The sequence below is a fragment of the Arachis duranensis genome, chromosome 4, assembly GCF_000817695.3.
Source record: "Arachis duranensis cultivar V14167 chromosome 4, aradu.V14167.gnm2.J7QH, whole genome shotgun sequence".
NCBI lineage: Eukaryota > Viridiplantae > Streptophyta > Magnoliopsida > Fabales > Fabaceae > Arachis > Arachis duranensis.
In genome coordinates, this window is record NC_029775.3 from 31,821,211 (window position 1) to 31,831,400 (window position 10,190).

A 10,190-nucleotide genomic window follows, 5' to 3' on the forward strand; every position below is an offset into this window, starting at 1 on the left:
TTTAATTTTTCTAGTGCTTTTACTTTTACTATTAAAAATCTATAAAACACGCTAAAAAATAAAAAAATAGATTTTCTATTAAAAAAAGATATTTTTTATCAACTTAATAACACCCAAACAAGCACATAATACACAAGAATCACAATCATAAACATAATACACCTTTTTCTAGAAGAGGAGAAGAATAAAAACATAACAAAAACGAGAAGGACAAATACATCAAATTACTAGCAACTGTTTGTATCCCTTGTTGGATTTACTGTAATGGCTTTTACTCTATCAATACAAACTAACCACGAATTTGTTGAAGAACATATGAAATTCTTTCTAGAAGAACTTGTGGTAGAGCTTACTAAGATAAGATGGTGGTTAGGTTTCTTCAGAGTTTTCTTCAATTTTTTCTGGTTTCTTGAAAGTTCTCTTCAGTTTTTTCCTTGTTCTTGAGGGGATTTGCATCAAGATCCATCAATTAACAACAATATTGTACTCCTATTGTATGTCCAACTCAAGATTTCTTCACCGTTCACTACTAAATCTTAATGACAAGAATCTGGAACCTTTTCAAAATTACAGAATAATTTGATTGAGTACAGCAACTATTGGAGTGACTAAATTCCAAAATGATGCAAGACCAAAACTTCATAGTGAATTAGATGACATCCAGGGATTATGTTGAAATGGACAATTGGTGGGTGATGATGTACACCATGAACTGTGAATCCGAGTTGAAACTGAATACAATCAAGAAGTGGATCAAGCATTGCAACATAGTATTGAAGATACTAATTCCTAAGGAGCAGGTACTCTGTCAACAAGTCTTTGGCGAAACCTCTCCCATCTCCAACAAGTGTTTTAAGCAGTTTTACTCGTAAGTCAAACAAGCTTTTTTGAGTTTCATCCAAAATGATGCCTCCATACACCTACACTCATGAATTATTATGTAATAGGTTATGTAAAAAAATAATATAATTATAAACAATTAAACTATTTTTTGTGTACTCTCGAAAAGTACTATTTGTGTTGTTAGATTTTATAAAATCTTAAGCATTTATTATTTTAGTTAATTTTATAATTATTATTTATTATAAAACAAATATAAAAGTCAAAGTGTTCCACTATAAATACATGAAAAGAGAACAAATATGTATCTAATATAAGACCTAGGAAAAATATTAACAAATAAACAAATAACTGATAAATTAAATAACAGCAAAAAACGGTTAAAAAATGAAATTTTTTAATTTGGGAAAATTCCGGTGAGAATTTAACTTAGAAAAAAATTAAACGCAAAGATATAATTGATTGCGGAAGAATGTGTACCGGTGCTAAAATTAATTGTACCAGCTTAAATCTGTCTGGTGCTGCATGTGAAAAAATTAAAACTGTAAAGATGAAAAGAAAAATATTTGGAACGAAAACCCGAGCACTTATTTTAATAAATTTGGCCCAAGGTGAGCCAACGGACCAAAAATCACAAAACGGATCCATGTTGGGCCCAAGCAATGAAGAGGAAGAGAAAGGGAAGAGAGGGTGCCTCAAGTTTACTATTCATCTTATCACTAAAATGCACATAACTTTCAAATCGAAGCTCCGATCGAAGATTCATTTGCAGCCAAGCGTGGCTCTCACTGTTATCTTCGATTTTATACCACTTTTGCGATAAGCACACCCAAGAACCTTGAACTATTTTCAAATTCTTCTTCAAATTCTTGTTTTGGGTATATTGGTGTTGAGATTTTGTGACTTTGATACAATAAGGGAGCTCTAGCAGGGATTGTAGTTGGGTTCTACCCAATTTTCAAATAGGATCAAGTAAGGTGATCTTTTCCCTCTCCAAACCTCTATTTTATATAAGTCCTAGTTTGAAATTGTATGAAATTTGGTGAATTTAGAGTTGTTTAGTTAATTTTGGGTATTAAAGTGTTATTGTAGTGCTTGTGTTGAGGCTTGGATTAGTGCTTGGGCTATTTTTGGGTCACTTAGTGGAGGCTTGGTACCATTGATTAAGGCTTGGGTGTGATCGAGAAGAGAATTCAAGTGTTGGAAAACTGCCATCAATATAGTACGGGTTTTTGTTTCAGGTAGACATTATGTAAGGTTATGTGAAAACATAGGTTAATTGCCCTTAGGATAGGGTTGAATGGAAATAATGGTTGTTATGAATAATATGGATGGATTAGTGTGAATAATTGATTATGTGATGTGGTATAAATTTTAAAATGAGTTTTGATAAGTTATATGTATGAATTATGATTGAGGGTATATAATGGCTATTGGTATGAAAACTTGGGCGGGAGGCCGTGTTTGGAGTGAAACGCACCCTTTTGGTAAGTGATAAGCCTCAATGGAGGTAATGATTATGATGGATGAAGTTGTGATTGTAAGAACCGGCGTTTTTACATAAAACCGCTTTAATAAAATAATAATTTTGAACCGCCCAGAATAGGTTCGAAAATATAGAAATTATCTTTTGAAACTAAAAAGGTGAAATCACTAATTCGGTATTGGAGTCTTCCGACCATCAAGGTAATATTGCCTTTTATTTCTTCCTATACCATCAAGCATACTATCATTGATTCTTCATGTTCCTAAACTTAGGTTGATTCTTTATATTTAGGCTATCTCTGCTAAGAATACTGAAAATAGGTTGAAACAAACATGTCCTCACCGAATGGGATCCACAAATTTTAGAATAGTGCGTAAGCAGCTGGTAATATAACTTATTCTTTGTGATTTCTCTTTTATATGTATTCATGGTGTAGTTGCCTAGTTAGTATGCTTTATGTAAACTTTTCTCTATATACTCTAGCGCGACTCTAAAGAGAACAGTGAAGAACCATCAAGGGCTGAAGTCTTCATAGCAACTCGCACAAGTAAAAAAGGAAAAGAAATTGATGCTAAAACACAAGCCATAATTGTGAGTTGTTTGTATTTGTATTTTGGATATGTACATTATGAATTCTGATGTGATTTCTATCTAAATTGAGTTAATGCGACTTTGAACCTTGTTGGTTGTTGCTTTTTGATAGACTGAACTTCAGAACTGCATTTGTAGGAGTGTTAGGAAAGGAACAACCAGGTCGAGTTCATTGTTAGAGGGCTTCGATTACAAGAAGCTCTCTTAAAAGAATGAGGAGATTCGCCACATAAAAGTTGAATATAACACTAAGGTCTCATCATTAGAGAAGAAGATGGATGGTGTATGTGGTTTATTAAAGGTATTGGTGCACCAACTCAACCCTGGAATGACCGATGAAGAGGTAGCAGCCTTAGTTCAAGTTGCCCAAGATTCTCCTTTGGATACCTCAAGTATCAGAGCAAAAAATACTCCTCGCTCCTCCGAATCAACTCACATTCCACACAAAGATGATGTAGGTAAAATTATAATATTTTTATTAATAAAAATGTTAGAATATGACCAAGTACTTCAATTTTGTTTGTTGTTGCTGAATTCGAACTTGGAAGGTTCTAATATGATTTTGAATAACTATGACTGGTGGAAAGAGTTAAGTTTGTTAGAACTTGGAAGGTTCGAACTAGTTGCCATTGTTGTTTGTTTTGCATCTTCTTTTTCACTTATTGGTTCCTTCTATCTGAAAATTCTGAATGCACGATTCAAATTTCAGTGTGTTGGGAAATGTTAGAGAGATATTAATGGTACTGGCTGATATCATCATATTGTGTAGGCGCATGATCAAAATTAAATTGCTTCCAGAGACCTTATGCCACATTCACATCTTTATTTTGTTAAAAATAAGTAATATATGTTTCAGTTTTAGTTTGTTAGGTTTAGGCTTGGCTCAACAATAGAATATCAAACATTGGCTGAAAGAACATGAATGTTGTATCATGTTTTCATTGATGCTATAAATCAGATTTATTTATTGAACAATAAGTTGTTTGTTTGATATCAAATATAAAGGAGATTTTGAGAATCCTTGTGCAGATTAGTGGATATATGTAGCAAAATTAAATCTGATCGTTAGAACGCTTTTTATGTTACAAAAATTAAGTTTGATGTCAAATCTGATTGTTAGAAAAATTAGTGGGCTGATTTTTCATTTGTAGTTGTTCATTTGTGTTTTTTATTTTGCAGGGCACAGGTCAAAACAATTTACCTTGCAATGATACATGAAGTTTTTATATCTTGGCATGAAGTACAGGAAGACTTTGATTAATTAGGAATATTAATTCATGTATTAGGAATTTCATGAGAAGTTATGACTTTCACTTTTGGTATTTTAAAGAAGACTTTGATTAAGAATTCTAATTCATGTATTAGGAATTCATGAGTAGTTATGATTTTCACTTTTGGTATTTTGTTAGTGTATGTTGTTATGTGATCACACACTTATTTTGGTGACAATTTTATGAAAGTTGGATTACTTGATTATTGGTCATTGACTAAATTAAAAATTATCTATGAATTCATGTAAGGTTTTATTTATGAAGATTAAAAAGGGAACTAGGTTACTGACCATCTTTTTTGCCACGCTTTAAAAACGTGGCCATATAGCCATATCTCCGTCTATTGCCATGCTTAGAAAGCATGGCTGTATCTAAGCTTTTTCGCCACACTTGTCCTCTACTACCATGCTTTCGCCATGCTTTACACGCGTGGCCGTACCTCCCCTTTTGCCACGCTTTAAAAGCGTGGCCTTATCTCCTATTTTTGCCACGCTTTACAAGCGTGACCATATCTGCTCTTATTTCCACGCTTTAAAAGCGTGGCCATATCTGGTCTACTGCCACGCATGAAAAGCGTGGCCAGATCTACCCTATCGCCACACTTTTACAGCGTGGCCATATCTCTCCTATCGCCACGCTTTTAAAGCGTGGCCGTATTTCCCACCTACAGCCACGCTTTTCCAAGTGGCAGTTTGTAAAAAAGCGTGGCAAACATAAAGCGTGGCAATAGGCTACAAAAAGCGTGGCGATAGAGCAACCGCCACCCTTTGATAGGCCACGCTTTTTTCAGCTTTTTGCCACGCTTTAAAAGCGTGGCCATAGGCCTTTTTTCTTGTAGTGAATTTGAATTCAATGAATTTTTCTGAGTGGAAAAATGTATCCTTTACAGAAAATCTTTGTAAAAATATGTACTGCCACTTAAGTCGGCACTACCAGTTCTAGTCTGGACGGTACCGTGTATTGAGAAAAATAATATTTTGAAAATTGAACTTAATGTTTTGAAAGGACAAAAATAAATTAGAATTGAAAACCGGGCACTAAAATGAGCCCCATATAAATACATATAAATACACTCAAATGAGCCCCATTCAGCTCATTCACAACATAACACAACACACACCCAGCTACATTGAGAGGAGAAGGAGAATAGTGATACAACTTTCGGTGGCCATAACTCGAGTTACAGTGCTCCGATTCACGTGCAGTCAGTGGCTATGTGAAGCTCTCGCCGAGCCCGTTAGTTCTATCTAGATTGTGTAGGTGAGATCTTGAAATTTTCTCTCTTTTCCTCTACCCTAAGAAATTCAAAATTCAAGGCTTGAGTTTTGAGTGGATTTTTTGTGTTTTAGTTGTTTAGATACTAACTATTAATGAGAAATTGTTGGGTCTCATCCCCAATATATATATATATATGATGTTAGTTTGAGCTTTGGTTCTTGTTGGAGTTGCCTTGGCTTTTTGGAAGCTTGTGGAATACAAGCTTTGGTGTGTTGTGTATATTGAGGATCGGCCAAGGTATGGTTTCAGTTTTCTCTATGTAATATGTAATATTTCTGGACACTTAGACTAGTAGACCTTAGGATAAGATTGAATTGATGTTAATTGTTGGTTGTTATTGATTATTGTTGGTGTCGGTGAGTATTGATGGTGATTGGTTATAATGAGGAATCATGAGGATTATGAACATTTATGTTAATAGGTAAATGTACAATGTTTGTGATGGTTTGGAATGATGGGTATGTGATTTATTGATGTTGGATGGATGGTTAATGAGAATGGAGGTTTGTGAGTAGGAATTGTGGGAAAAATAGAGGATTTGAAACTAAATGTTTTAAGTATGGTGTAGTTGAATAATGATAAAAGTGCCATTGGTAATGTGTAGGAATGAGTAAGATTGAGTTTAGGTATGGCTGAAATGAATGAGACTTGTGAATTTGGAAGATTTGAAGTTTGGTTCCTTTTTGGGTTTTGAATCTTGTGGTTGGTGTTGAACTTGAATGGTGGTGGAGGAAATTTGATGTAGGCTTAGGTTGAATTTAGAGTTGGATGAAGTGAGTATTAAATGGTTTTGATGATTGAATGATTGATATGGTTGATAAATGTTTGGTATGGATTCTTGAGTGATTTTGGTATTATTGGGTTGTGAATAATTGGTTTTGAATTGAGAGATTTGGTGAAATTGAATCTTTAAGGTTTTTGGTAAAAATGGATTTTAGGCCAACTTTGGCGGATCATATCTTGAGCTACAGTTTTTGAAATCGATTGAATTTTATATCAAATTAAAGATCAATCAAAGAACTTTAAAACGGTATAGATTTTATAGAAATCGGAATTTTGTAGAAAAATATATGATAATTGGAAATTGGTGTTAAAAATCTGATTTCTGTGATGTTGCAGAAATTGTAGGTTATGGTATGTGTGCGCATGCACACTGCTGTGCGTGTGCTCTAAACATGGGCCACATTTTCATTTGTGCTTAAGCACACCCTTGTGCACATGCGCACCTTGTGATTTTCAGAAAACATGCGTACGCACATTCTGGTGCGCACGCATACACAGGGATATGCCTACTGTTGAGAGCGCTCACACTTTGGTGCGTGATGCACGAAAACTTGTCTCCCAACAAATTTTCCTTCGGTAAGTATATCAAATTTTTGTCAAGTAAAAACTCATAATAGAGTGAGGTCGAATCCCACAGGGATTGATTGGTCAAGCAACTTTAGTTGGAAAGATGTGCTAGTTGAGCTAACAGAAATTGAGTTGATAATTGCAGAAAATTTAAATAGCGGAAAGTAAAGTGCAGAAAGTAAATTACAGAATCTTAAATGGGGATTTGGGGAAATGAGCATGAAGATAAATGGCAGAAATTAAAGAGAATGGGTAAGATCAGAGATGGGGGATTCATTGGGCTTAGGAGATGTTGCATTCTCCAGATCAAATTCATTCTCATCTCTTCCTCAATCAATGCATTCATTGATCTCCTTGGCAATCTTAGGTGATTGGATCCCAATTCTTTGGCAACCCAATCTCTCTAAGCTTGAACAATTGCCCAATTCCTTGATTTAATTGCTCATGGGAAGAGATGAAGTATAGTCACTGATTATACCACATGTATTTCCAAATCAAAGTGTTGGAAGGATTACATGTCACTATATCCGTCCAAATCCCAATTTGGTCCAACATGAGAAAGCATTTCTAGCATGATCTTCTCATCCCTTTTCCAATGCTCAGAGGAGATCCAATTATGGAGAGTTTCTCTTCCAAGACAACTAACCAATTGAATTAAGATCGAAAGCATTCTAGTAAATCAAGAAAAAAGAAAGAGGAAGAATAATGTAAACTATAATTGATCCATCAAATTACAATAGAGCTCCCTAACCCAATGAAAGGGGGTTTAGTTGTTCATAGCTCTGAAAATGGAAAATGGTAGAAAATAGTACATTCTCTCCAGTAACTAGAAAAGTGCAGAAAAGTAAATATACAAGGTGTAGTTCTCCAAATTGCCAAGCTCCTTTCTAGTTCAAAACTACTCCTATATATACTACTCCTCTTGATCTTCTAGTTAGTTCTTCAAGTCTTGGATATAGGCCTCTGATCTTGAGTTGAAGCAGTTACAACCTTCAATGGGTTCAGCTTTGCTTGCAGAAAAGTGTGAGTTAGGCATGGACGTTAATTAGGACGTTAGTGGTGTTAACGTTAAGTGAGAATGTGGGTTCGAAAACGTTAGTGACGATCACCTTTTCCACTAATGTTCCAACCCACTAGTGATCCACGTTAACTTCAACGTTAGTGGCACTAACGTGACCACTAACGTTGCCATCTTGGTCCTTCGCAAACGTTATTGGCGTTCACCTTTTTCAATAACGTTGGCTCTTGGGTCTTCTCCCCACGTTAGAGTTCACGTTAGTGTAACTAACGTGCCCCTTAACGTGGGCATGCCTAAGCTTCGAGAGCGTTAGTGACACTTATCTTTGTCACTAACGCTCCAAACGCCCCTCCTTCCCACGTTAGAGTTCACGTTTATTAGATTAACGTGACCCCTAACATGGTGGTGATTATCATTTCCAACGTTAGTGACAAAGGTGAGTCTCACTAACGTTGGCCCATCATGCTTAGCTCCACGTTACTCTTCACGTTAGTGGTCTTAACGTGACCACTAACGTGAGCACTCTTGGCTTAGTCCAACGTTAGTGACAAAGGTGAGTGTCACTAACGTTGGCGATTGCTTCCTCCCCCCACGTTAGAGTTCACGTTAATTAGATTAACGTGGCTAAATGTGCCTTTGTGGAACGTTAGTGGCATTCACTTTTACCACTAACGTTGGAGCTTCTCTTTTCCTCCACGTTAGCTACCACGTTAATGTATTTAGCGTGGCAACTAACGTGGGCTATGATGGCATCGAAGGCATTATTGGTGATCACTTTTTCAATTAACGTTACAAGCTTGTCCCCATTCCATGTTAGTGGTCACGTTAATTAGCTTAACATGACAACTAACGTGGCTCCTTCTTGCTTCCTTTGTACTGAAATCAAGCAATTAAAGTGCATCAAAGCTCTGTTCCAAGTCATGAGATTATGCATCATCAATCATATCATTCAATTCTTGTCTAATTCTCATGAAATCATGTAAAGTTCACAATGTTTGCTTGAATCAAGATGTAAGTGTATTTTCATCCAAAACTTGCTTATTTACTAAGAAATTACATGAAACTACCCTAAAACAGTAAAGAAAAGGTCAGTAAAACTAGCCAAGATGCCCTAGCATCAGTGCGCACACACATTCTGTGAAATTTGCACGTTGTGCATACGCACAACATCATGCGTACGCACAAGTTGGGAAAACTCTTCTGGGCGTGCATATGCACAACCCTACGCGTACGCACACTGCCCTTTTTTTTAAATGAAAACCTTGTTTTTAACCGTTTTACCATCCCAGCAAGCTTGCAAACTTCCGTAACACTTGTTTAAAACCGTTTTGCCAGTTTTAGGGTCTTGAATCAAGGGAAAAATAATAAAAGAATAAAAAGGGTATTTTAGTTTTGAGTTTAGAGCCAGTGACATAGGTCTAGAAGGTCTGTGTAAATCCTAGCTTGAATTGGTGAAGGCTGAGTTGTGAAGTATATGGTTGAAGAGATCTTTGAGAAATGGGAATGCATATGATGAATTTGAGAAATTGAAAACCGGTGATGGTTATGATGATTTAAGAACTTGGAAAGGAATGATAAAATTATTGGATTATTTGGGAGTGTGCGGAGCCTATATCTCCGCCGTGGCAATTTTTCTGCTACATGAGTGTCCCCAACACTATATCTTTGGAAGTTGGTGTTAAAAATCTGATTTATGTGACGTTTCAGAAATTGTAGGTTTTGGTTTGTGTGTGCACGCACACTGCTGTGCGTGTGCTCTAAACAGGGGTCACATTTTCATTTGTGCGTACGCACACCCTTGTGCGCACGTACACCCTGTGATTTTCAAAAAATGTGCGTATGCATATTCTGGTGCGCACGCACACCCAGGGATATGCCTACTGTTGAGAGAGCTCGCACACACTACAAGAAAAAGGCGCAAAGCACTACAAGAAAAAGCAATATTTGTAACAAAAAAATTTGTTACAAAAAATCAAAATTTTAAAACAAAAGGATTTTGTAACAAAAAAAGGAGCTGTTGCAGTATGTTCTGTTACAAAAAGTTTTTGTAACAAAAAACGGAACTGTTACAATTCAAAGTGATATTTTGTAACAAATTTTTTTGATACAAAAAACCAGAAGCCGTTACAAAAGTGGTAACAAATTTTGATCTTGAAGGTATTTTTCGTGACAGTCAATTTTTTTCTTATCAAAAGATTTTGTTACAAAATGTAACATGATTTTGTAACATTTTTTTCTTTAGTTACGAAAGCAAATTAATTATTTTGTAACAACTTTTTTTTAATTACAAATTACATGCATAATTTACTAAATTATTTTTTAAATTAACTAATATATTAACGATTTTAATAAGCAA